This window comes from Dendrobium catenatum, unplaced genomic scaffold (assembly GCF_001605985.2).
Source record: "Dendrobium catenatum unplaced genomic scaffold, ASM160598v2 fragScaff_scaffold_784, whole genome shotgun sequence".
Lineage (NCBI taxonomy): Eukaryota > Viridiplantae > Streptophyta > Magnoliopsida > Asparagales > Orchidaceae > Dendrobium > Dendrobium catenatum.
Window position 1 is genome coordinate 206,384 of NW_021319246.1, and position 25,509 is coordinate 231,892.

At 33.8% G+C, this 25,509-nt stretch overlaps 1 long non-coding RNA gene across 1 annotated transcript; it reads left to right on the plus strand.

The window, feature by feature from the left end:
* The first annotated feature begins 7,021 nt into the window (after positions 1 to 7,021).
* Positions 7,022 to 23,037, plus strand: LOC110096614. Its single transcript, XR_002303112.2, has 4 exons — positions 7,022 to 7,186; positions 7,671 to 7,694; positions 22,178 to 22,283; positions 22,968 to 23,037. It is a non-coding gene; the product is annotated as an uncharacterized LOC110096614 (long non-coding RNA).
* Positions 23,038 to 25,509: the final 2,472 nt, after the last annotated feature.

Below are 25,509 nucleotides of genomic sequence, written 5' to 3' on the forward strand. Positions count from 1 at the left end.
ATTTCATACTATACGATGTGTTTCTAATTAAAAACCCTAGCCGTCATATTAATTTAAGTAAGTGATTAATATGAAAATTTTGAACTGATCGTACGGTATAATATTTTTTGAATACTTACTTAAATTAATCATGTGATTAATGCATAAATTAAGAATTAATTTCTAATTGATTATCGAACTATATGACTCAGTTTGTATTATACGATCAACCGAGGCGATTTTCGGTCGTCCCAAATATCATACCGAACGATCCCTTGATTTTGAACTAATCAGAGTGTACGAGGTGGTTCATATCATATGATGTACAGAGATGAGTTTTCATCATCCCAGAATCATCCTGTTCGAATAGAATGATTTACATATCATACATTATGGATTTAAATCATATTGTATAATTATATTAGAAATTTTTGCCTGTTTATAAACCTTCGTACCAGGATGAAGGCTATTTAATACTTATCATACTATATGATATTGGATTGTACTATACAATAATAAAGTCTAATTTGAAATTTTTAGGATTTTTTTGAGCCTATTTTAAGTATCAAAACTTCTATTTTTTTGGAATGTGATTGTGAGAGAGGAACGCTATTAGAGAGGGATTCCTTGGGAGAGAGCTCTTGAGAATATTTTAGAGTTTGTGAGAGGAAGAAGAAGGTGGGCTTTGTGAGGGAGGAGTGTGAGGGATCACATGGTTTCTCCAAGTTTGCTGCACTTTGCTCCTCCTGTGGCCCGAGAAGATCTCGTGGGAGGCTCTCTGAGGGGGAGATTCTTCTACATCTGTGTCTTCTAAGGTACTCTGCATTTTCCAGGAGGGAGAAAAATGAAAAGGTATGTTGCCATCACTAGGAGGTAACAAAGCGCTTGGCTCTTTGCCGCGCTAGTTGGTGAAAGTGAGATTTGTAAGAGCTTCTCTGCCTTATTATGGGAGCAAAAGGAGAATTACTGTTTAGTAGTAAAATTCTCAGAGTGGTGGACTCCGGGAAGTGGACTTAAGTCAAGTGACCGAACCACTATAAAATTTTTGATGTGATTTTTCCTTACTACTTTTTTTTTTACGCTTGCATTTTATTTTCATTAAAATTGCTTGGTGAAAATCTTTGTAAAATTCACTATTGCAAATTATGTTTTAAGCATTCACTTCCATATTATTTTATTTTCTTGTTTAAATTTTAAAAATACAAAAATTAGAACTCCTGTTTAGTATTGTCTTTGTATTACAACAATTTTCCAAGTCACCCCCCTCTTAGCGCATCTTGTAATTTCAAACATAACAAGCTGTATTAACCGCTTCAGCCCAAAAATATTTAGGAAATGAATATTCAGCCAACATTGCTTTAGCAGCTTCTACCAAAGTTTTATTCCTTCTTTCAATAACCTCATTCTATTGAGAAGTTATATGAGCTAAAAAGTTGGGATCTATCCCTCTCTCTTTATAGAAAACATCAAAGTTTTTATTTTTAAATTCTTTATCATGGTCACTATGAATTATATTAATTTCATAACCTAGCTTCTTCTGAATCCAAGAAGAAAATTTTTTAAACTCATCAAATGATTCACTCTTATGTGATAAGAATCTAATCCAAGTGAATCTAGATTAATCATTAATAATTACATGCCCAAAAACTTTCCCTCCTAGACTTATAGTGCTAACATGTCCAAAATGATACATGTGAAGGACTTCTAAGAGTTTGCTAGTTCTAAGATCTTTAATTGAATGAAAGGATGACTTGACTTGTTTTCTAAATTTACACACATCACGCAGGTGATCCGTAATAAAGTTTAATTTGAATATGCCTCTTATCAATTCCTTCTGGGTAATCTTCTTATGATTTTTCATGCTTACATGACAAAGCCTTTTATGTCATAAACAAGATTCATCAGCAATAGTTTTTTGATAAAAAAGCAATGAAAGAGTTAACACAATTTAAATCAATTATGTAAATATTATTTACCATTTCTCCATACAACACATAAATTCTATTTTGTCTTATAATAAAGCATGTAAGAATTTTATGTTAAAACCCTTCTCACAAAGATGAATAATACTTATCAAATTATGTTTTAAGCCTTCTACCAATAAAACATTTTCAATCATTAAATTCTTCATGTTACTAATCTTACTTGATCTTACCACTCTCTTAGTGGTGTTATATCTAAGTATAACTTTGTCTCTAGTCCTGACCTCTAGTAACATAAATTGATTTACATCTCTAGTCATATATTTTGAGCATCCATTGTCCAGGTATCAAATGCTCTCACGCGGACTTATATAAGTGTTTCTAAAAAATAATAAAATATTAGACTTGAGAACCCAAATAAATTTAGGTTCACATATTGTTAATGATAATCTAGATGCATATTTGATATGTTGTGATTGACGTATCTTTGGTATTCACATTAAATGTGTTCTATTATGAATAGTGCAAGTGTGTGAAATATGCCCCAATATTTCACCTCAAAAGCATTTAACACCAGAAAAATATTTTACTAATATATATATGAGTTATAATATCTTTTCTTAGGTTTTGAACTTGTATACTTTTAGTAAGATTATAAAATTGTTCAAGTGTAGGAGCAAACTTATTTTCCTTAAACGCTTTCAATTTTATTTGAATATATGAATTTGCATTTTCCATAATCAAATTTTCAATCTTCAAATCATGTTTCCTTTGATCAGATTCACCCATAAAAAACTTTAAAATCATTTTTAAGCATATTATAAGATGTTTTTAATAGTTCATACTTCTTATTTAAATCATCAAATTCATTTAGCAAAGTCATGTGATTACTATTTATGTCTACGTGATCATTCCTCAGATTTTCATTATATTTTTATAAGTTTAAGTACTCAATACTAAGATTAGTATGTAATTTTTTAAGTTTCATATATGCATTATGAATTTTCTTAAAATTTAAATAATTTATCATAAGATAAATCACATTCCTCTATCTTGATTTGAATGATCAAGTTTATCTGCCATTAAGTATAAATTTGCAACCTCCTCTTCTGCTTCTATTTATGAAGAATCTGAAGCTGAGTCAGTGCAGAAAACACTTTTCATTATTTTCTTGCACTTCCTAATGTCAGTTTTCTCCTCAACTTTTTCTTTATCAGGATTAGCTTTGAGATCCTACATTCACTCTTTATATATCCTTTCTTTTTGCATTCATAACAAATGACTTCATTAGAAACTTTCGATGCATTATTGAACTTACCTTTATTCCAATGTTGACATCGCAGTTGATTTCTCTTAAGAAAACTTTTGAATTGTTTAGTCATAAGTGTAATATCTTCTTCATTCTCTAATTTTGATTGATCAGTTTCTAAATCATTAACTTTCAATGCTATATTTCTTTATTTTCTTTTATCATCTACATCGATTTGTCTTTAACTCACTCCTTGCTCATAAGCAATAAGTGATCTAAGCAGATTGTTAATAGAATATACATTTAGATATTTGGACTAAAAAATGATAGTTATCTTTGCATCATAAACAGAAGGTAGACAACATAAAATTTTATCAACTTTTTTAGAATTTGTATGTTATCTACCTAGTACATGCAATGAAGTAACATTCTGAGTAAACCTTGTATATATATCAGAAATTGACTCATTTGATTTCATACAAAATAGCTCATAATCATGTAGCAAAATAATCAACCTAGTTTATTTTATCTTGGTTGTTTCTTTCATAAGTTATGTAAAGTCTATCCTAGATTTTTTTTTTCTAGTTTTACAATTATAAACATGCATATAATCCTCATATTTTAAAACACAAGAAAAACTATTTAAATATTTTACATTTAACTATGCTAATTTTTTTTCTTCTAAAGTCCAAACAGTAAATAACATTTCGATTATAATGCTATCAATAATTCTATTAGGTCTGCTATAACCTTCATGTACTAAAATTCACATGCGAAAAATAACTGATTGTAGAAATGTATACATGCAAGTTTTTCAAAAATCAAAAGGAATATTTCCAAATATCCTTCATCAGTATTCTGGTTTCCAAGATTAGCTATGATCATTTTTTAAAAAGTAATCTAAACTTTAACTTTTAAAATTGGCTTCGATACCATTTAAAAGTTAATGTTAGTCGTTTGACCTTTTTAAACTGTCCCATTACTAACCAAGAGGGGGGGGGGGGGGGGGGGGGGGGGGGGGGGGGGGGTGAATTGATTTTTTAAAAAGAAATTCTTGGATTTTTTTAAAAACCTTTCTAGAAAATTAAATCAATGGTCCTAAAATCTACAGTTGTTTAAAAAATGATTACTACAAGATTTTCCAACCACAAAATTTTTAAATACAGAAAATAAAATATGGGAAAAATAAATAATAAAAGAAGAATACAAAATTTTATAGTGGTTCGGTCAAACTTGACCTTTGTCCACTCTTTGAAGACTCCTTCTCCAGGTATTGCACTAAACAAAAGTGAACTCTCCTTTTGCCAGCATAGTAAAGCGGAGAAGTCTTTATAAATTCTCTTTCAGCAACCTGGTGTGGTAGAGAACCATCTCTTTTTACACTCTTCAAGTGATGGCAGCATGCAATCACATTCTTTTTCACCCTCCTGGTGAAGGCAGAGTACCTAGTCCAATATTGAAGATCTTCTCCCAAGAGTCTCCAAAAAAGATGAGCAAAAATTTGAAGAAGACAAAGATATTCTCACTTTGGGCAACCATGTAAATCCCACCTAATTCCCCTTCACTAGATCTCCCACTCTTCACCCTCAAAATATCTCCCAAACACACTCATAATGGGCCACTCTCAAGAGATTCGCAACCAAATGATAATTAGACAATTTTTAGGACTATTTATATAGAAAATATGTGAAAAATATTCAACAAACAAAAACTTTCTAAGAGAACTATCCCACGATCGTATCGTACAATCGTGGATCATCCAGTATAAATAGTTCAAAATATTTGGGCTTCGTTCGGTATGAACATGGACGAACTCAGTTTCGTACACTGTCAGTCGTCAATACAAATTAAGATCATACTATATGAACAATTTAAAAATGAATGTGTTCGTTCGATACGGTTTGATACAAAACTAATTTTGTACTTTATTAGTCGTTTGTATGAATTCACATCGTACTGTATGAATATTTAAAAAATGAATGGTTTCATTCGGTATGATTTGGTACAAACTTAATTTTGTATTTTGTCAATCATTTATAAGACTTTACATCATACTACACGAATAGTTCAAAAATGAATGTATTCATTCGTTATGATCTGATACGAACATAATTTTTTACTTTGTCATCCACTTGTACGAATGCAGATCGTACTGTATGAATAGTTCAAATATAAATGAGTTCATTTGGTACGATTTTGTATGAACCTAATTTCATACTATGTCTTTTATTTGTACGACATGGTATCATATAGTACAAATAGTTAAAAAATTAAAGCCATGATTTGATTAACTACATTTTGGAAAAAAACTATGTCAAATCATATAGTAAGAATATATATCATACAATATGATCATACTTAAAAGAAATTATCACTCCCCCTATGTGTGTGCATGATTACCCAATTACAATCACACTTGCTTAGACTTAAGAAATAAAAATAGAGATGTTGACTCTATTACAAGAAATTCTACTATTCTAGTCTTGAAGTTTTCAGTAAGCTGGAGTATTATATGATTTCCCTTAAATGTTAGTACGCACAAAAAACAAACATAAATATCCGATATATGCAGGAGAATCAATAAAATCACCAGGACAATAATATTTTGCTATCATAAAATCACAATCTCAATCTTGATTCATGAGTTGCAACATAGTTATGGTGGTACATTGTGCACCTAAAGCACTTACTAGTAAAGAATACGACACATCCAAATTAACTAAATTGAAGAGTCATTCCACATACGCACATCAAGAACTCATATAAATCCTTACAAACACAAGAGGGACACTCATCTCAATGGAGATCAACCTCCCAAGGCCGCTCTCCTTCATCCAAGTCATCACTATTATTCCGTAATTTAACTATAAGAAGTGCACACCTTAAAGATTCACGAGTACAAGCCACCTCCCATCTCAACCCTTAGTTATCATTACCTCGATGGATTCTCCCTCATGCACAAAGATTATAGTAGAACCTTGAGATACTCGCCTTTGTGTCTAGAGATCGAAAAAATGGTCTTTTCACTCTTTTTTACCCTTTAAAAAAAAGGATGAAGCGATACATCATGAATTCTTTGAATATTTGCTAATATTCTAAACATGTTTTATGCTATCGTTTTTTCTTTTACATACTCACCTCTCTCTCTCTCTAAATTTTTTTGACTGCTAAAAGATTGTTTGTTAGAAAGGTCAGATATTATTCTAGATAATATGATAATTTAATTAATATTAATAATAAAACTTAATATTATTTATAATTATGACATTTAAGTAAACTTTTAAAATAGAAACTATGGCTAAAGAATTATTTCCAATCATTTCTTTTATTTAAAAAATTTTAAAATATATTGAAACGCATTTAAAAAGTTACATTTTGAAATTTCATAAACAATTAAAATTATTATTATATATATATAATATTTTCACCATGTGCCCATTTGAGGGAGAAATTATTCTGTACGTAATCCGAACGCGTTCGGATGCTGCGTATTTACTGCTTATTGTGTTGCGTATTTTTTGATATCAAATTTTTTCGTGTTAAAAAGCAACACATAAATAATACTCACTAAATACACAATTAATATGCAAAAAGTACGTAGAAAATATAATGTATTAAAAAATACGTAGTAAAATAAACAGTAAATACGCAGTATCCGAACCCAATTCTATGTTCGGACTGCCTACAAAATAATTTCTTTTTGCATTTGAGAACAGCTTCCGCATCGTTACCGGCTTTTTCGTTTAGGCCGAGCGGGGACCGGACCAAGACCGTCCGGGGTTTACGTGCCAGCACGTGATACGCCCGTGCCGCTTTTCGCGAAAGCCATGGGTGACCGCCCAACTATTTATTGAGGTGGGCATCATCGGAATTTCCGGAAATCCCCAATCCCTAATCCGGAAGCAAGGCAACCTTTAATAAAGCTACTAGTAAAGACCTCTCTCTCTTTCTATTCCCCTTCCGGCACTTGCCCCGAGCATCTAGCCTTGAGCTTGTCGTGATCTCGCCTCGAGCAATCTAGGTCTTGGTTTATGAGGTAAGTAGAGCCCGTTTACACTTGCTCAAAGATTTGATCCTTGCGATCCATGCTACGTTTTTTCCCTGATCTGCCGATCTATGGAAGGCTTCTTTAGAGCAGTATCCCCCTAGGGCTTCTTGCGAGATCTATTTATCTAAGGATGATTCTTCGGATTTTGTTGTAAATTTCGTATTTTGTGCGCTTTTCCTGTTTGGGAAGCTTGTTGTGTCTCCTGGCTTTGTTTTCTCTCGTTTTATTGACTAGATATGATTCCTTGTTACTTTTTTCTTTGATTGGAATATGGTGGCTGAAATATATCAAAGTTGATGTTTTGTTTCTGTTATGTATTGCACGAGTTGCATCCTTCCTATGGAGACTGCAGGAATTTGTGTGTGTGTGTGTGATAGATTTAGTCTTTGATATAGCTCCCTTAAGAGCTTAGCTCTATTGGATTAGTTTTGAACGATATATTGATTCCGTTTCTTTCTGTGTCATATTGCAGCTCGAAGGAGAAACCGACTCTCGGGTAAGTCTAAGACGTTTTAGGTGTTAGACTGCTTTATTCATTCTGATAATGCGGCAAAGGCTTTTTTTTTTTTTCATCTTTTGAGTTGAAGATGTTAGTTTAACCTACTTCTTGCAGCCATATCTTAGCTTACCCCAGAGTTCCACCAAGTTTGATTCATGTTTTTGATGGAACTGGATGTTGTACACGAGTTTTTATTTTTCAATTGCTTTTTTTTTTCTGAAAATTCCTTGTTTTTATACCTACTTTTCTAATCAACTATTTGCTCTTGGAGGGAATTAGTTTTGATCACATATGTGATGCACGGTAGGGGGAACATTTCTCTGGACTTTTATTGTTATATTACATAACCACTGTCTCTGATTATGGACATTTTGAAGCCAAAATATGCTTCAATATATTGATATTTTATTTGTGTCTAGTGCATCATCTGTACAAGTGTACTTTCATGATTATTAATATCTAGTCTCAGCCCTTGAAGTATGTTAATAATGTCATTGGAGGTAATATTTGATATTCTTCGCTTCATCCAGAAAACAAAAAAACTTGGTTAGCTCTTATTTGGTTGAAATTTATGATTTTTGTTTATATAAATAAATAGTGATATGTATAAATTAGTGGAGACATGTGATGTTGCATTAAGGTAATAAATCTTGTTTAAGCAAACTATCATTTTCAATAGTTTCTATTCTACTTGATTTGCCACTATAATTTTTTTTTGTCTTTAGTTTCTTGTTGAAATGTTTATTTCAAATTCGTTGCTTGCTTAAGTTCTTGGGTATGTTTGTTAATTGCATGACTGATTAAGCCTGGGTGATTACATATGTTGCATTGTAACATCAAAATAGTTAAAAAAAAATGTTTAGACTTATGAATCCTCATTCTTCATTCATTAATGTTAAGTATAAATTGATATGCAAAATCTATTTTGTTTAAGTTTTTGTGCTTAACTTCTATATATGTTACTTTTTTTTAGCTTTGTTGCAATAATTTTATACACCTTTTTTATTGGTTCTTTTTCTTTTTATTCATGCATACATCCCCTTAGTCTACTTTTCATCTATTTTTCAGTACCTTATCTTCAATAGGTGATGCTTTCATAACCTCTTTCATTGATAATTTATTATTTTGTCTTTCATATTTTCTTAACATATCCATCTTAATATTATTGTTTCTCTTACACTTTACTTGGATATCCCTGACATATTGTCAACAAATACTTGGATTCATATAATATAGTTAGTCTAATCATGATTTTATAAAATTTACAGTATTCTTTTTTTTTTGGTACCTCTGACACACTTTTCTCTTTTTTTTTTCTTTTGGTACCTCAGACACACTTTTCTTTTTTAACCGCACAATCAATACTTTAAAATTTATATTTCTATCTATGCACCCTTGTTTAGTACCCAAGATACCTAATCCTATCACATATAATATTCACTTTATCTGTTAGTAATATGGACTTATAACTTTGAATTTTACATCCACTAAAATTGCATACTATATATTATTCTTTTATTTACTAATCCTAAGCTTCTCATCTTTTAAACATTTTTCCCAATATTCTAATTTTTCACTTATTTTGACAAATGTCTCATTAATTAGAACCACGTTATAGCATGTATCAAATCTTCTCATTTTAAATATCTTTTATCAGTGTCTTCATAACTACAAAATGATATAGACTTATTGCTGACCCTTAATGCAATCCTTCATTTATTGAGAACTCTTTAGTCACTTTATAACAACTTTTAATGCTTTTCAATACTTAAATGCATATCTTTAATTTTAAGCTTGATCTTTAATAGTTACTCATAACTTGAATTTGGCACCTTCTAAAATTTTCTATCATATGTTATTCTTTGTGTTACCAATCGTAAGCTTCTTATCTTTTAAACTTTATGTCCACAATCTTAAATTTTTATTTATTTGGCAATGGTTTTAACAATTAGAACCATGTTATATGTTATAACATGCATCAAAATATCTCATTTTAAATATCTTATATTACTAACTACATAACTATAAAAATGAAATTAAATTATTGCCTATCCTTGATGCATTCTTTCATAAATTGAGAATTCTTTGGCCGCTTTATAACAACTTCTAATGCTATTCAATACTTATATATATATATATATATATATATATATAGTTTAAATTCTGTGTCACTATGAAAAAACTAATTTTTATGCACATCAGATTAATTCTCATGAAGCTCGATCATATATTTGCTCAACATTGATAAAAATCATATGAAGATTCATATTTTTTATTGTTCAAAATATTCTATTTATCTCCTTAGCACATTCCATAGTGAATCTTCTAGGTATATAATTAAATTGATTTTCTAATATGGATGTGATTTTTCTAAGACTATAGTTCATTACCCCATCCATTACTTTATTGAATGATTCATTTGTTTGATTTCGTTGTATTCACCACAATCTTGAATATCTCTTTAGTCCTAAATTATATGGTTTCTATATACTTACCTCTTTCCATTTATTTGTCTTCTTTATCATTATGGTTTCTTTGAATATATTTTTTAATCAAACACTTCAACATTTACCATAAATCTCCAAATATTATATTCAAAATATTGTTGTAAATACATTTTCTTAGGCTTATTGTTATGTCATCTAAAATATTTGTTTTTTGTTGGCAAAAGAGAAAAGGTACGTGTGAAGCATTAAATACTAGCGGAAGGTCAAACATAACTGAGACCTAGGTTACACATATTTTTTGATGATTCTCTTGCTCCAAAGTGCTAAAATGTCTGTCTAATTCATGAATTGTGCAAAGTAAATCTTACCATGTAAAGCTCTGCCAAACATCATTCTCCTTCCACATCCAATTAATATGTTACAATCATTTCACACTTGCAATGCCCATAGCGGTATGGCGAATTCCTTCACGGCAATTGTGGTTGTCACTTCGTTTCTACTTGCACATCTCATCGACAGGTGGCCTTTTTCCTTCTCAAAATAGCTCTCTTTGCATTTTTACGGTTGAATTAGCAATTAATGTTTATTGGATTGGATTTGCCATTGAGTGAAACTTTAATTGGCTTTCTTCCTTTGCTGAATCTCTTTATCCAGCTTCTTTTTTTTTCTAGTCACCCATTATTGGCTTTAACTACACACATTTGTTGACTGATAATAAAAAAAATGAATAAATGATAATTCGTCAAATAAGCCTAATTAGCCTATAGTAGATTTAGAGCCGCTGAATTCATTTATAGCTATTTTTGGAAAGCAAATAGCCTCATTTAACTTCTGGGCTCTTGGGAAACTTGCAAAAAGATTATTCACTAATTGCCTCTTTTAATTTCTTGATGAAATAAATATAGCCTACTGATCTTGTGTTCAATGAAACATAAAACTCTGCAAGTTAAAGAACAGAGAAGATGACAACGGCCTTCAGCAACTTTTCCTCTTCTGTACATTTCAAAAGGAATTAATTGCTAATCCCTATCATAGATTAAATAAGCCTATTCATTGGCTTCATTTACCTAAATCCAAGTTATTTTTTCCAAAGCCCAACAAAACTTCAGCAAGGAAGAATAAAACAAGATGTAGAGAAACACCATACTTAAGAAATCATCAGGTTTGACTTAGTTGAATACAAGTGGCAAAGATGTTTTTTCAAGTGGATATCTTCCAGGTTGCAAAATCTTTAACAAAGATTAAGTATTGCTCATGTAATGTTGGCAAGGTTGTCGAGTTTACTGATAATATAAAATAATCAAAAGCACTTGAAAGACCTCTATCAAGAAAGACTTCAAATTTAGGCAGCAAATCAACAAACTTGAGATCGAAAGCATGGTGAAAGAAGCTCAAGCATTATTATTATTATTATTATTATTTTACAGAAAATGCATGCTAACTTTCTTTTAGCAGATGTCTTTCTAATTTCTATAATATGCGTTTGCTTTATCATCATGTTGGATAAAAAAAAAAGAGAAAAGAAATGAAACTATCGAATAGACGCAACATTTCAATTCAAGCCCATTACACAGTTGCATGCTCGAACAAAGCAACCCTTCATGCTCGTAACTCCCATTAGCCAAAGAAATTAATAAAAGACTGGAGAAGAAAAAAAGCAGAGAACTTACGCTCTTTCAACTATTCTCACTTTTCTATTCTTTGCCTCACGTCTGAGCCAGATATAGTGGTTCTGCTTGTCTTCGCCCTCCTTCACTGTCTTCGGTTTCCTCACCCACACCGGAATCAACCCACACGATTGCTTACGCACAGTCCACCGCTCCGATCGTCCCAACCCAGTCGAGTCTCAATTCACAATTCTTCACGCCAACGCCTTCTGTTGTGTAGCCTTCACCTCCTTCCAACTGCAAACGCTGACTCGGCCTCTCTATTCCCGATTAGCACTCTCGTAAGTAGCCGCAATTTGGCGTAAACCCGCAACCCGTCTCCCTCAAACCAACTCCTGCCTGCGAAACCTTCTTCACGTCCGTCGCATGCTGCTCGACTGCAGGATATGTTATTCACTTCTGTAATTTCCTCATGCGTAAACTATAACCTCTCCTACACTTGCTCTGTTTTAAACCCACGTGAAAAGTCTTGTCACAGGACATTTTGCTTTGTTTTAAAATGTAAAAAAAAAAAAAACCTTATTTTTGGAGTTGTCTTATTCAATCACTAATCCAAATAAAAAAAAGGGAGAAGTGGGGCAAAAAAGTCAACATATGGTGCAGCCTTTCTCTAATTATTTTGAAGCAGATTTTTTCTTCTAATCATTTCATTTCTAGGTAGTGAAATTCCTAAGCAAAACCTACACTTTGTTTGCTACAATTCTCCATGCATGAATAAAAAAATAGAGAATTCAGAGCTGCATATAAAAATATCCATGTACTGACAGAACTCTTAATTATGATTATAATGATTTTGTCCTTTGTCTCAATCCAACAAATCGTTGCTTGCATAGAAAGATTACAATAAGTTGTTTGCTATTATGAAGAATCTATATACTGTTCCAATTATTCAAAACCTGTCATGTACAAGGCTACATTGATCTTATTTTCAGTTTAAGAAAAGTATAATTGAATTACTTGCTAATGGACAAACAAAAGATTGTTATATTTAATAATATGGATTTAAACGATAAAGGCTACCGATAATAATATTGATCTAAAAGAATTAAATAAATTATATCAAATAGTTTTTTCATTTTTACAATTATAAAACATGTATTTGCTAATGCGAAGACCCGTGCCATGTTTTTTAATTTGGGCAGATGATTTTAAATTGTGAAGACTCGTGCCATCGATCTTAGATCTAAGCAGATGGTTTTAAAATTCGAAGACCTGCGCCGTTGATTTTTAATCCGGATAGATGATTTTTAAATTTGAAGACATCGGGCCATCGTATCTTAGATCCGTCTGGGATGGTTTTAATTTTTAATTCGAAGACCTTACGCCGTAGACCTTAGGTCCGAATAGGAAGAAATTATGGCAAATGCCATTCCGTTTTCTCCCTCGGTGGGGAGGGGATGTCGTGAGGCTGTCGAAATTTCTCAAAAAATTGTAATTTTTTTTTCTTTTTGGTACAATTGGAGGGCAATTCAATGTGGATTTTAATTAATCAATTGATTAATAGAAATAATTAATTGGTTAAAATTAATTAATCAAAATTAATTGAAAATTTATTGGTTTATTAATTAAAAGCCAAGAGTAATTTAAAATACGAGAGCAATTTTAAAATCTTAGAACAATTTAAATCCATGAGCTTTTTTCGAGAGCATCGAAATTGACTAATTTGAGCAGTTGTAAAATAAATGCAATAAAAGAAGAGGGGAAAGTTTCACTAATCAAACATAACAAACATAGCTCTGAAGCTCTCCAAATAAAATATCTTAATTGAGACAACAACTTAACTCAAAACTCAACAATATACTCAACACTACTCTCCAACTCTTAAAACAAAACTCCCAAGTCACAAAACAAAACTCCCCACTACACAAACTGAAACTATCAATACTCTATAATAGCTCCTATAACTATCTGTGAGCTCCCTGAATCGCTGCAACTACTATGTACCTACAAACAAACAAATGAAAAATCAGGACATCATAAATAAATTAAATGAATTTTGGAAAAATAACCAATCTAGCCACTGCAGGTAGAACAAAGTACTGGAAGTATGTAAAAGCAACACAGTAATACTAAAGTAAAGTAACAAACTACTACAGTAAGAAAAAGTTACAAGCACAAAACAACGAACAAACTACTGAAAAAAGCTAGGGTAGAAAGCTACCGCTATCAAGTGTCAAAACTAGAGACTAGTGCCAAACCTCTCAAACCAATGGACATCCTAGTCTATAGGATTAGGTTGTAAGACCCATCAATGAGCAACTTTTAAGGGAAGTAATAAGCCACATATTTTAGGAAAATTACTAAATGAGTTGCAATAATCCTAAAAATCCAATTAATTAAATTCAAATTCATGGGCATCCTAGTCTATAGGATTAGGCTGTAAGACTCGCTAACGGGCAACTTCTAAGTGAAGTCGTAAGACCCACTTTTTAGGAAAATTGTTAAATAAATTATAAAGACCCTAAAACCCAAACAATCAAATTTAAACCTTTTGGCATCTTAGTCTATTAGATTTAAATGAGAATTTGACTTTTAACTGGACACAATGGAGAAAAAAGATTCATGTAGTCGACCACACATAGTGGGACAAAGGCTTAATGTTGTTGTTGTTATTGTAGTCTAAAATATTATGTTATAAGACCCGCTTTGCATGCTACTTCCTAAGGAAAGTCATAAGACCTACCCAAACAATTAAAATTCCAGTGCAGCCTTGTTGTAGAGTTAGGTTGTAAGATCCATCTTTGGGCAACTCATAAATAGATCAATAAACCCCATTCCAAATCAAATACCTGGGCTACTTTCTAAAGAAGCCATAAGTCCCGTTCCAATCCAAACTCCTGGGAAGTCATAAATTTCAAACTAAATCAATTTCTGGATATTTTAATAGATGTAAATTCCAAAACACCCAACAAAATTAAAATTAAAATTTACATCTAACCACTTCAGTATACTCGGGATCTCTGAGAGGTGGCAATCCATGTCTGTTATTCAGATTCCCTGGACACTACGGTTATTGATTGTTAGTGTTAGTAGATTGAAATCTATTGTATACCCGGGACGATGGAACCATTAGATCTTGATTGAGTTTACCTTCATTTTCCCCACAATTGAGACTAAATTATCTAAAATTTATTCATTCTTAATTGAGTGTTTTCTTTTACATATCAAGAGATAATTAACTATGGGTGCTTACGCTCGTGGGAAGTAAGGACCTCAGATCTAATTAAACCCTGACACTAACCTCAAGGGAAATCAAGTTAATTGTAATCTGACTTAAGGGAAATATAATCCTACAGCTGTTAAGCGATTCATGAATTCATGTCATATTTTTCTTGAGCCAACAACATTAAAATAAACTAAAACAAAAAAAAGGAGAACACAAAGGAAATTAGTAACTGACTCAATTCAACCTTAGTAAGCCAACACCAAAGAAACTTGAAAACAAATAGATTTTAAACACTAAGAAAATTAAAAATAATAAAAACTACCCTCAGAACAACCAGCTAGTGGTCACCTCACAGGCATAAAAAATAGTAGATAAAATGATTGGTGCTTAAAGACATGCAAACCAGAGGTTCACTACAACAACGTTGGGCCAACGTCCACCACAAGCTCCTCCGACAAATGCTAACAAATTGACCAACCAACACCTTCAAAAGCTTTAGAAGAAAGATACAAATGGGGTGGACATTTGCGAAGAGAAGAAATAGATAAGAAGTCCGAGAAGAAATTATATAGAGGAGAAGAGAAAGGGGAACATAGCTCGCAAGCTATCAAAGAAGAAACCATCATGTTTTAGTGTATCACTCACCAAAAATCAGCTCCCAAATGTCACAAAATAACCCTTCTATATAGGTGAAGGAAGGGAACTAAACAACCAAACAGCCGCCCACTCAAGCCAATAAGAAAGGGGAAGGCAAAAGACCAAAAGACCACCGATTAGAGCAGCACACGAAGAGGCACGCGGGAAACTATAACAACTGCGATCACAATAGGTGCTAGGGGAAGAACCGGGACATTTAGAGTAGGGGTGTCAATATTTGACCCGACCCGAAAACCCGACCCGGACCCGACCCGGAAAATCCGGGTTGAACCCGACCCGTTTGATAAACGGGTCGGGTTCGGGTTCGTACATTTGACCCGTTTGAAAAACGGGTCGGGTTCGGGTTGACCCGGCGGGTTGACGGGTCAACCCGGCAACCCGTTTATTTTAAAAAAATTTGAATTTCCCACCGTTTTCACCCGCTGCTCGCTGCCCAGCCTGCCCCGCGCTGCCCCGCAAGCCCCGCGGCCTCGCCCCGTCGCGGCGTCGCCCGCGACCTCACCCCGTCGCCCGCGGTTCCGACTTCCGAACGGACCGAACCCAACGGGTTGACCCGAATTGACACCCCTAGAACGAGCTTTATAAATTCAGGAGAAAATGAATTTGTGTGCAGAAAGATTTGAGAAGAAAAAAGTCTACTTCAAGCCAAGTTTAATTATGAAAAAGAAATGATTCAAAGAAAGTATTTAACTTTAATACAAGAATTGGATGTGGCTCATTTGTCGTGTCATGGAAGTTGTGATGCTATCTTATCAGAAGATGTGATATCTCTGCTAGGGGAGAATTGATGTAGGCAAGCTGTACCCCCCTACCCCCCCACATGCATCATTCTTCTATAAATTTTTTCTAAGTTTTTTGTAGTCGCTTTGATGTGTCATGTTTAGTGTTTATCTATAAAAGTGGCTTTAAATTTGCAATATTAGTGTTTATGTTTATCTATGTTGTAAGAAAGGAAGATTCGAGTCTTTTTAATATTTTTTTTTATTGCATCAATTTGGTATTAGAGCTCAGGTCATGTGAGTTTTCCTTTCTTAAAAAAAAAAAAACAAAAAATGGATAGTCTAAAAGTCGAAGTTTCAAGTCTCAAGATGAAATAAAATCTTTAATTGGTGAAAATCAGCCAATTAATCTAGAAGAGACAATTCCAACAACCAAATGGGTTTCACCAAAATGGAGTTCTACTGATCTAATCCAGAACGAGATTTACAAAATTCAGGAGAAAATGAATTTGTGTGCAAAAAGAGTTGAGAAGAAAAAGAGCTTAATTTAAGCGCAGTTTAATCAAGAAAAAGAAATGATTCAAAAAAAGTATTCGACTTTAATACAAGAATTGGGCGTGGCTTATTCGACGCATCATGGAAGTTTTGAAGCTCTCTCATCAAAAGATGAGATTACTCCACCAGGGGAGAATTGATGTAGGAAAGCTATTTTCTCTAGCTTTATTTTCTTGAGAGAGTTGTTTGCTGCAGTTTTACGAAGAAGGGAGTTTTGAGTGATAATTTGTGAAATGTAAAACCTGTGGGTTTTCTCTAGCTTGCGAGCTAGCCTCCTATACCCTTCCCCTCTATTAATTCATCTCGATCTTCTATCTTTTTCTTCTATCCATGGTTTTTACTCCACATTTATCATTCTTCTACAAAATTTTTGTAAGTTAATTGTAGCCGCGTCAATGCGTTATGTTGATTCTTTATCTATAAAAGTGTCTTTAAATTTGCAATCTTAGCATTTATGTTTATCTATGTTGTAAGAAAGGAAGATTCGAGTCTTTGCAATATTTGTTTTATTGCATCAATTTGGCATATGAATAAATGTGCACAAGCATGCAATTTCATTGCTGGGCATTGTAGTGTCCATATGTCATGCTGTTTTTTAATGCATAATATATCATGCTTTCAAATTAAAGTGCTTTATCCTACTGAAAGTGCAGTGTAAAATTCTAATTGTAAAGGCTTCATGGTTTTATCTTTGTATGCTGCACATATTATTGAGAGATGGTTTATGTATGATTCACAATGCTGACATGCAAGATAAACTATTTGAAAAAGTTAATTGAACTATTTTGATTTGATTTTGAAAGGATGTTCGGAAAACAATATGGGGCCATTTGGTTTGATGCAGAAGGAATGTAGAGTACAATGAAATATATTATAAAAGGAGTGTAGCGCATTTAAAATGTTTGGAGTTATTTTGATAAATATAAATAAATTTATCTAATTATTATTTTTATTATTTTATGTTTGGTTTGAAATAAAATGAATGCAGGGTAAAGTCCATTGATAATGGTTTCCGATGACTGGCGGTGGAAGTGGCAATGATATGTCACGACAACGACAATAGGCAACGACTGACAACGGTAGTCGATGCTAGTGAGCGGCGGGTGGTGGCGGTTTCAAGCTGCGAATGTTGTCGAGTGGGGATGGTGGGTGGTTGACGGCGAGCGGCGATGTAACAATGACATGAAATTTACCGTGTATTTGAAAATTGGACAAATCTAACAATTTTAAAATACATAAAAATTGAACTAAAGGGTTAATTCTACGACAACAACAACAAGCCTTATCCCACTATGTGGGGCCGGCCACATAAATCCTTTTTCTTCATTGTGCCATGTTAATGGTCAAATTCTCATCTACATCTAATAAAAAAAGGTCTTTTCTAATATTTTCTAATCAAGTCTTTTTAGGTTTACCTCTACCTTTTACTCTGCATTTTTTTAGTTCAGTCCAAATATTAATATTTTTTGGAACCCTTTACATTTCAAATACTTTATACCTCTTTTGTTCAAACTAAACAACTCCGATAACAATAATAATAATGAGGGGAATCCTTTCCTACAAATGGCAAAACTTGTTGCCGATCAGAGATGGCAATTTGATGAAATCATGAAGTGCAAGCCTTCTTTTAGTTCTTAAAAGAGAATTGGGAAGTAAAAGCTTTAAAGTTGGAAGTGTTGGGCTTCATGCACGCTTTCAAGTCCTACTTTCCAATCATTGTTGGGGAGCTTATCAAAGTTCATGCCCTTATCTTCCAAACATTTTGTGGAAGGTCCTAGATGTAAAACTACAAGAAAGTAATGTTTCAAGCGCATTTTTCCAAAATGCAGAATTTCTTTTTCTAGAAAGAACAATGGTGAACTTCCACAATTTAAGAAATTAATACTAATAGTTCAATGCCATGAGGAAACAAATTTTCTAATTTTCTATTTTTTTATCAGTGTAGATATTTTAATGTCATGTGATGAAACTGTATTTGTCGACATTTTTCTTTCTTCTATCATACAGGGTAGAACTCGGCGTGGGTTGATGTAATCTTTATATTCAATGCCTCTAAAACTATCCTTTTAATTATTTATTGCTGATATTAGATCGTTGGAAAGTATGAACAACTATTATTTAATTTCTATGCAAACTAAGATAATATTTCTGATTTTAAAACTTACACATGCATTGCTTTATGTATTATGAGTGATAAGTATTGAATTTTTATTTTATTTTTTGGTTATGGATTGTTATTGAGATATTCACATTGAGGGGCTGGGCTGTATGTTTTTTATAGATGAAAATTTTAATTAGTGAGATCCACTAAAATTTGTGAAAAGTTAGAATAATAGAGAAAATGATGTAGAAGATAGGCGAGTTAAAATTAATAAAATAAAGATTGAGAATATAATGTGCATTTTTAATGGCTATGATATAAATAATCATTCAATATTTGACTCAACCCAGATCCGACTTGAAAAATTTCGGGTTTGGGTCAACCTGTTTGGCAAACGGGTTGGGCCCGATTTCAAAATTATTCCCTGTTTTTAAAATCAAGGTGTTTTCTGGTGAACCTGAAAACTCGAAGTTGACCAGGATCCCTCTCGCACCACGTCACTCCTGCTTCTCGCACTTGTGCACTTGCGACCTGCCTCGTTCGCGCTTGACCCCGGTTCCCGCTCCCGCGGGCTGCCTCGCTCTTGCTCCACGCTGCGTGCCGCACACGATCCCTGCCTTAGCTACGCTTGACCACACGCTCGACCCCGTGTTCGACCTTGCGCTTCTATAGTCCATGCTCGACCTTGCGCTTGCTCACCTGCTCTGCGCCCATGTTAGCGTGTTGGGGCAAGTCGGACCCTAGTTTGGATTTCTGACCCATTTTCAAAATCGGGTCAAATAATGACGGGCCAATTTTGGGTTTGACCCTAACTCGACCCAAAAATTCATTTTGACACCCCGAATAATTATTAATTGATATTATTGGAAGATAAAATAATGTATAGATGTGATAGGTTTAAGTATTAGAGATCTATTATACATTAGTGTATATATATATATATATATATAAAAATCTAATTAATCCTTAATGAATATATTTGCATAATAAATTATTAATTAGTAATGTATTTATAAAATTATTTCATGCTCATCATATTTGATACATATGAAATATAATCAATATATTTAAAATATTTAGTATAAATGACTCAATATCTATGATGCACAGACACTAACGCAACGATACGGATACGACACAGACACATGACACGTCAATTATTGAAAATATAGGACACGAACACAGATTATACACGGTATTATAATTTTTATATTTTAAAATAATTTATAAAAATTTAATAAGTATAATATAAAAAATAATTTAAAAATAATAGTCATTTACTTATAATTTGTGCTTACAATGATTAATATTAGGATGTCGAGAGTCAAGCATCAATGCTGTCTATCAGACATCGAGAGAGGAGACGACGATGTTGTCGAGATTCGGACATTGATGTTATGTAATAAGACTAATAGTCTAATACGCCAATGTCAAAAGGACGTATGTTGTTGCTATTGAGAGAGCGTTGGTCGTCAATGTTAAGAAGTCATCGGACAAATATGAGTTATCAAGTTGTGGGTGTAGAAATTGCTAGCGTCGAGCATCAATGTCAAGACAGTGTCGTACTTTGATGTTGAGATGATTTTGAAATGTCGATATTATAATGATGTCATACGTCGATGTTGAGATGACATCAGGCATTGTTGTGAAACCAAGGTCGCAACTCGCCAAAGAGCAATGAAAATGAGAATATTCGATGAATGAGGTATTAAGTGCGGGTGATTGATTTGGTGTTGTGGATAGGAAAGAAGAAATTCAGTTTTTATGTTTTAAATAAATAAAATTTTTATATACAAGAAATTATATTTAAAAAAAAACTCATAAAATATTTAAGACACGTGTGTCCAATTTATATTTAATATATTTTTTTAATCGGACATGTTTTCGGTGTGTCTGACACGTGTCGTGTCGGATACGTGTTAGACATTGCACGTCTCTTTGAGGAGAAGTATTGTTGCATCATATTGAGTCAATATTTATCTATCTATTTTTATTATTGATTTATAAATTAATTAAATATTTAGCCTATGCTTATTTTTATAAGATATTAAGAAATTTTGAAATAGTCTTAATTAAATCGCAACCAAAAGAGGGTGCTTATGAATAAAACTTGTTAGGGTTGCACTTGGCTTATCTTGAACTTAAATCCAACCCATGAGCTAAGATGAGTTTGAGTGAGCTTATTAAGGCTTCAAAAAAATCATTTTACTCTTAAGCATAGCTAAGCTAGCGTTAAGTGTGAACTAAACAACCCTTTTAGTTAAGACTCGGTAGTTAAGGGAGAAGCATGACTGGATTATTATGCTATAAGAGGAGATCATGGAGACTTTAAAGTAAATTTTATATAATTGTAATTACGTTGGCGATTTTGAATGGATTTGATTTTTTTACAATAAAAAAAAATTGATTTCTAAGTTGGGGTTGACAATATTGAATAAATGAAAGTGTGGCAATTAGGAAAGTTTAATTAGGGAATTGTTATATTATAAGAATTAGTTAGTGACATCTATTGAAGCTAACCTAAGGTTATTGAAAATGTACTTAGTGATTTGAATATGTATAAGAAGGATAGAAATGCACTCATTAGACCAGTTGATAAAGTTAGTGTTAGAAGTTTGGAAGAAGTAGACCTAAGGTGATATGGATAGAATAAAATATTTTCTGAAGAATTGGTTTAACACCTTGGGCATCACTTAGCAGGGAAAATTCAAAATTGAGAACTCATAATTTCAAGCCCAAATAGCTGAGATAAAGGTACTTATGATGAAGCATGCATTGCTTTATGAGGTCATAATGCCATTCCAGATTGATTTCATTCATATATTATGCCGGACTCACCAAAATAGTAGGGATATGGTTGGTGATAATTCTTTCAGTATTTAGTTCGGTCTTTTAATTCATAGAGGTTGAAGTATATAACTTAATTTAACATCTTTGAAGATACTTTCTACCTAATCATATCATTTTATGAGTTTGCTTGTGGGGAACATCATTTATTTATGTGTGTCCATCTTCAGAGTATGTTAACAGGCTAGAATTGTTATAAATAATATTCTGCATGTTTCTGCTAAAGAAAAGCCTTGTGGATATTGTGTGATACAATAGTTTAAATGTTTATTTTTTCTTTTTTTAACTAAGCTTATTGTTAGCCATGCCTCAATTTTGCAGTGGTACGCGGATTAAGCCCCGCAAAAGGAATATCACAGCTCCTTTGGACCCTGCAGCTTTTGCGGATGCGGTGGTCCAGATTTATCTGGATAATGCTGGTGATCTGGTATGACCCATCACCAAATAGTATTTTCAGTAAAAGAGTTGTCGAGCCAGACAATATTGAAAAAATTCTTCATTCTTTACTACAAATATCGATGAGAAAGTAGAAAATTAACTAAAGAATTTGAAAGTGCTGGATGTATTGTATTAGGGATATGGTTTTTGAAAATAGATTAGAATTGCTTTAGGATATTAAATCTAGAAATTTTCACTGTAAGTTATATTGGTATTTATGTAAAGTGTTGTGGAGAGAGAGAGAGAGAGAGAGAGAGGTGTTAGTGTAAGTGACATGGTAAGGATTTTTCACAGAATTTCACTAAAGCAAGAATTATCACCAAATGCGGCTTTAAGGTTATAGATGGTCAATATTTCAAATTGACACCTAGTTTGAGTTTGATGCTGATATAGATATCACTTGAATAGGTAACTATTTATTTAACAATTATATTGTATGGATTCTATGCAATATGACAAGGCCTGTTGACATGCCGCCAGTTTTTCTATTTCCTTCAACTTAATCATATTGAGCCCATGTTATGCGAGTTGGAGCTTTTATATAGGATATTATAGTATGACTTTGGGAAGGGCATTAGGTGTGCCTATTTCCTCAAATTAGTGTTTTTATATGGGTATCATTTCATTATGGGTTTCTTATGCATCTTGCTCAGCAACAAATTTTCTTTCACAGGAACTCATTGCCAAAAGCATCGAATCATCAGATCTTAATTTCTCCAGATACGGTGACACCTTTTTTGAGGTATTTATTTATAATATGTTGGTATAAAGTGATGCCACTTAAATGCAAAAAAAAATCTTTTGTTTTGTTTTGTGTATTTTTTTTTTACATATTTGCATCATGCTTTTCTGTCATTTTATGTATTTAAGTAATCATTTGATTCAATGAAATTTTCTGTTTTGAGAACTCTTCAGTGATTATCGTTGTGCTTTGACCATGAATCTGTTTGATTGAAGGACAATGTTTCTTGTTTAGTAATTGAGAAGATGCTTGATGGGGACATCAGATCAGCGTGCAAGGTTTATCAGTGACGTGGCCGCCGATCTACGGCCACGATCGAGTCTTTGTATTTCTGAGTCATGATTGTATTTTATTCTATTTATGTATTTTCTTATTTGCTTAGGTGTCGTTATTATTTCTCTTTGTACCCCTTTCATGGGAGTGGTCGCATGTAAGCCCAAAGGGCAAGTTGGTCTTTTATTTTCTTAAGTCTTTGTACCCGGCTATTTATAGCCTCATTTCCTTTGTTTTGAGGGAATGAATGAATGATTGAATTAATGATTATTGGAGAATTGTGTTTTCTTGCTTGGAGCATTGTGAGAACTTGTGAGTTCTAGTGGAGAGCTTCCTTGGAGAGGAAGGAGATGGCGCAATACCCACCAACTTAGATAAGTCGAGTTCGTGGCTTTTCCTTAATCCTCTTTATTTTTCTCCTATCTCTTTTCCCCAACCATTACTCACCGGTTTCCTCCACCTCATCCACCCAATTTCCCTCTTGAACCTCACGGCCTAACATCCCCTCCTCCACCCCAAACCTCCGGCTATCTCACCCAACCATCCTGCCCAAAATTCCCACGACCTCGCATTGCCTCCAATCCCTCCTTGCCACCGGCCATAGCTCTTGACCGCCGGCCTTGAGCCCTTGCCGCCGATCACCTCTCCTTTTCCCTCTTTGAATTGTTTCCTATTTGGGATTTGATGTATGATGGAATATTCTTAAATTTGAATTCAAAATATTATGAATTTTCAAATTGTTTCCTAATATTGCGATTTGATAGGAAATACTTAGATCCAAGTATTCCTATCGACTCGAGTGGGGAAACAGCAATAGAGCTGCTGTTTTCTCTGCAGGAAAACAGCCCAAATCGCAGGAAAACAGTAGAAAACTGTAGGAAATCTGAGAGAAAAAACACACATATGGACTTATTATTCCACTAGTAGATGCTCAAAAACGAAAGCAAGATACAATGTTCTTCGATTCGAGAGGAAGAACACATCTCTCGGCAATCTCCGGCAACGCCAAGAGCCCCAAGCAAGAAACCCTAGATCTCAAATTACATTCAATTCAAGATGTCCCCCTCTCCCTCCTAATCCTTCCTAATTAACCAATAAAGGATTCCTTACAAATTACCTACAACAACCCTTTGCATTCAAAAATTTCCCTCCCCACATAGAATAAATCAGCCCCAAATGGGCGTCCACAACATGTCCGCGCCCCTCCTCTGGGAGTTTCCGCCTCCGCCTGGTGTAGACGCATGGTTTAAAATGCGCAATAAGAGGCGCGCCTTGAGGCGCGCCTCTGCGCAATTCCTCGAGAAAAAACGCCTAAGGCATACGCCAATAGGGAGGCAGTGGTGGAGGCGTACGCCTCATGGAAGCTGAAGGCGCGCCTCTGTTGCGCAATTGCGCAAATTTTAAGAGAGGCGTACGCCTTCATCCCAAGGGCCCACCTACTTAAAATCTTCGCATTAAAATCTCCACACCTCACAGATCCGGCTCTAAGCTCCATCCCGACATTTTCCGCCCGTTTTGCTGCGTCCAGGTTGCGCACATCCAGAGCCCCCCGTCTGCTCGGTCTAGCCTCCCGCGCCGCTCTCCCGCGGCGCCGCCTCTCTCCGGCGAAGTTAAAGTGTCCGGTCCGTCTTGTAAGGAGAAGTCCACAAAGGATTTTAGGTATTTTTTTTTAGCTTTTTGGTTAGATTTGAAATGAAGAAATTTTAGGGTTGTAGAATTTTGGAAATTTTTCTGTGTAATTTTCGATTCTTTCATTGAGATCAATGGTACGAGGCAAGGAAAAAGGGGTCTTCGTCATTGCGAGGGACCCATTCTTGGAAGTTATAGTGTACAGTTGACATTGGCGCGAGAGAAGAAGCTTATGTCTATTTAAAGTGCAATTTCTGTTAGAAAGTTGTGAAGGGCGGAGTAACCCGCATGAAGGAGGCACTTATCTTGCTCTCACAAGAACGTAGCACCTTGTGAAAAAGTGCCGGACAATGTGAAGGAAGAAATTATGTGCCTTACATGAAAAAACTACCACTTGTCAAGACACTTACATACAGGCAGCCAATTTGATGTTTAAAAGGGTCGACCAAGATGCCTATTTTGGGAGCCGAGAGTGGAAAGGGCTTCCCTCCACTACTACATAATTAAGAGGTTGCACGGGGTCCCTATGGATCAGTAGCATGAACTATGCATGGGAAGCAGATAGAGGAGA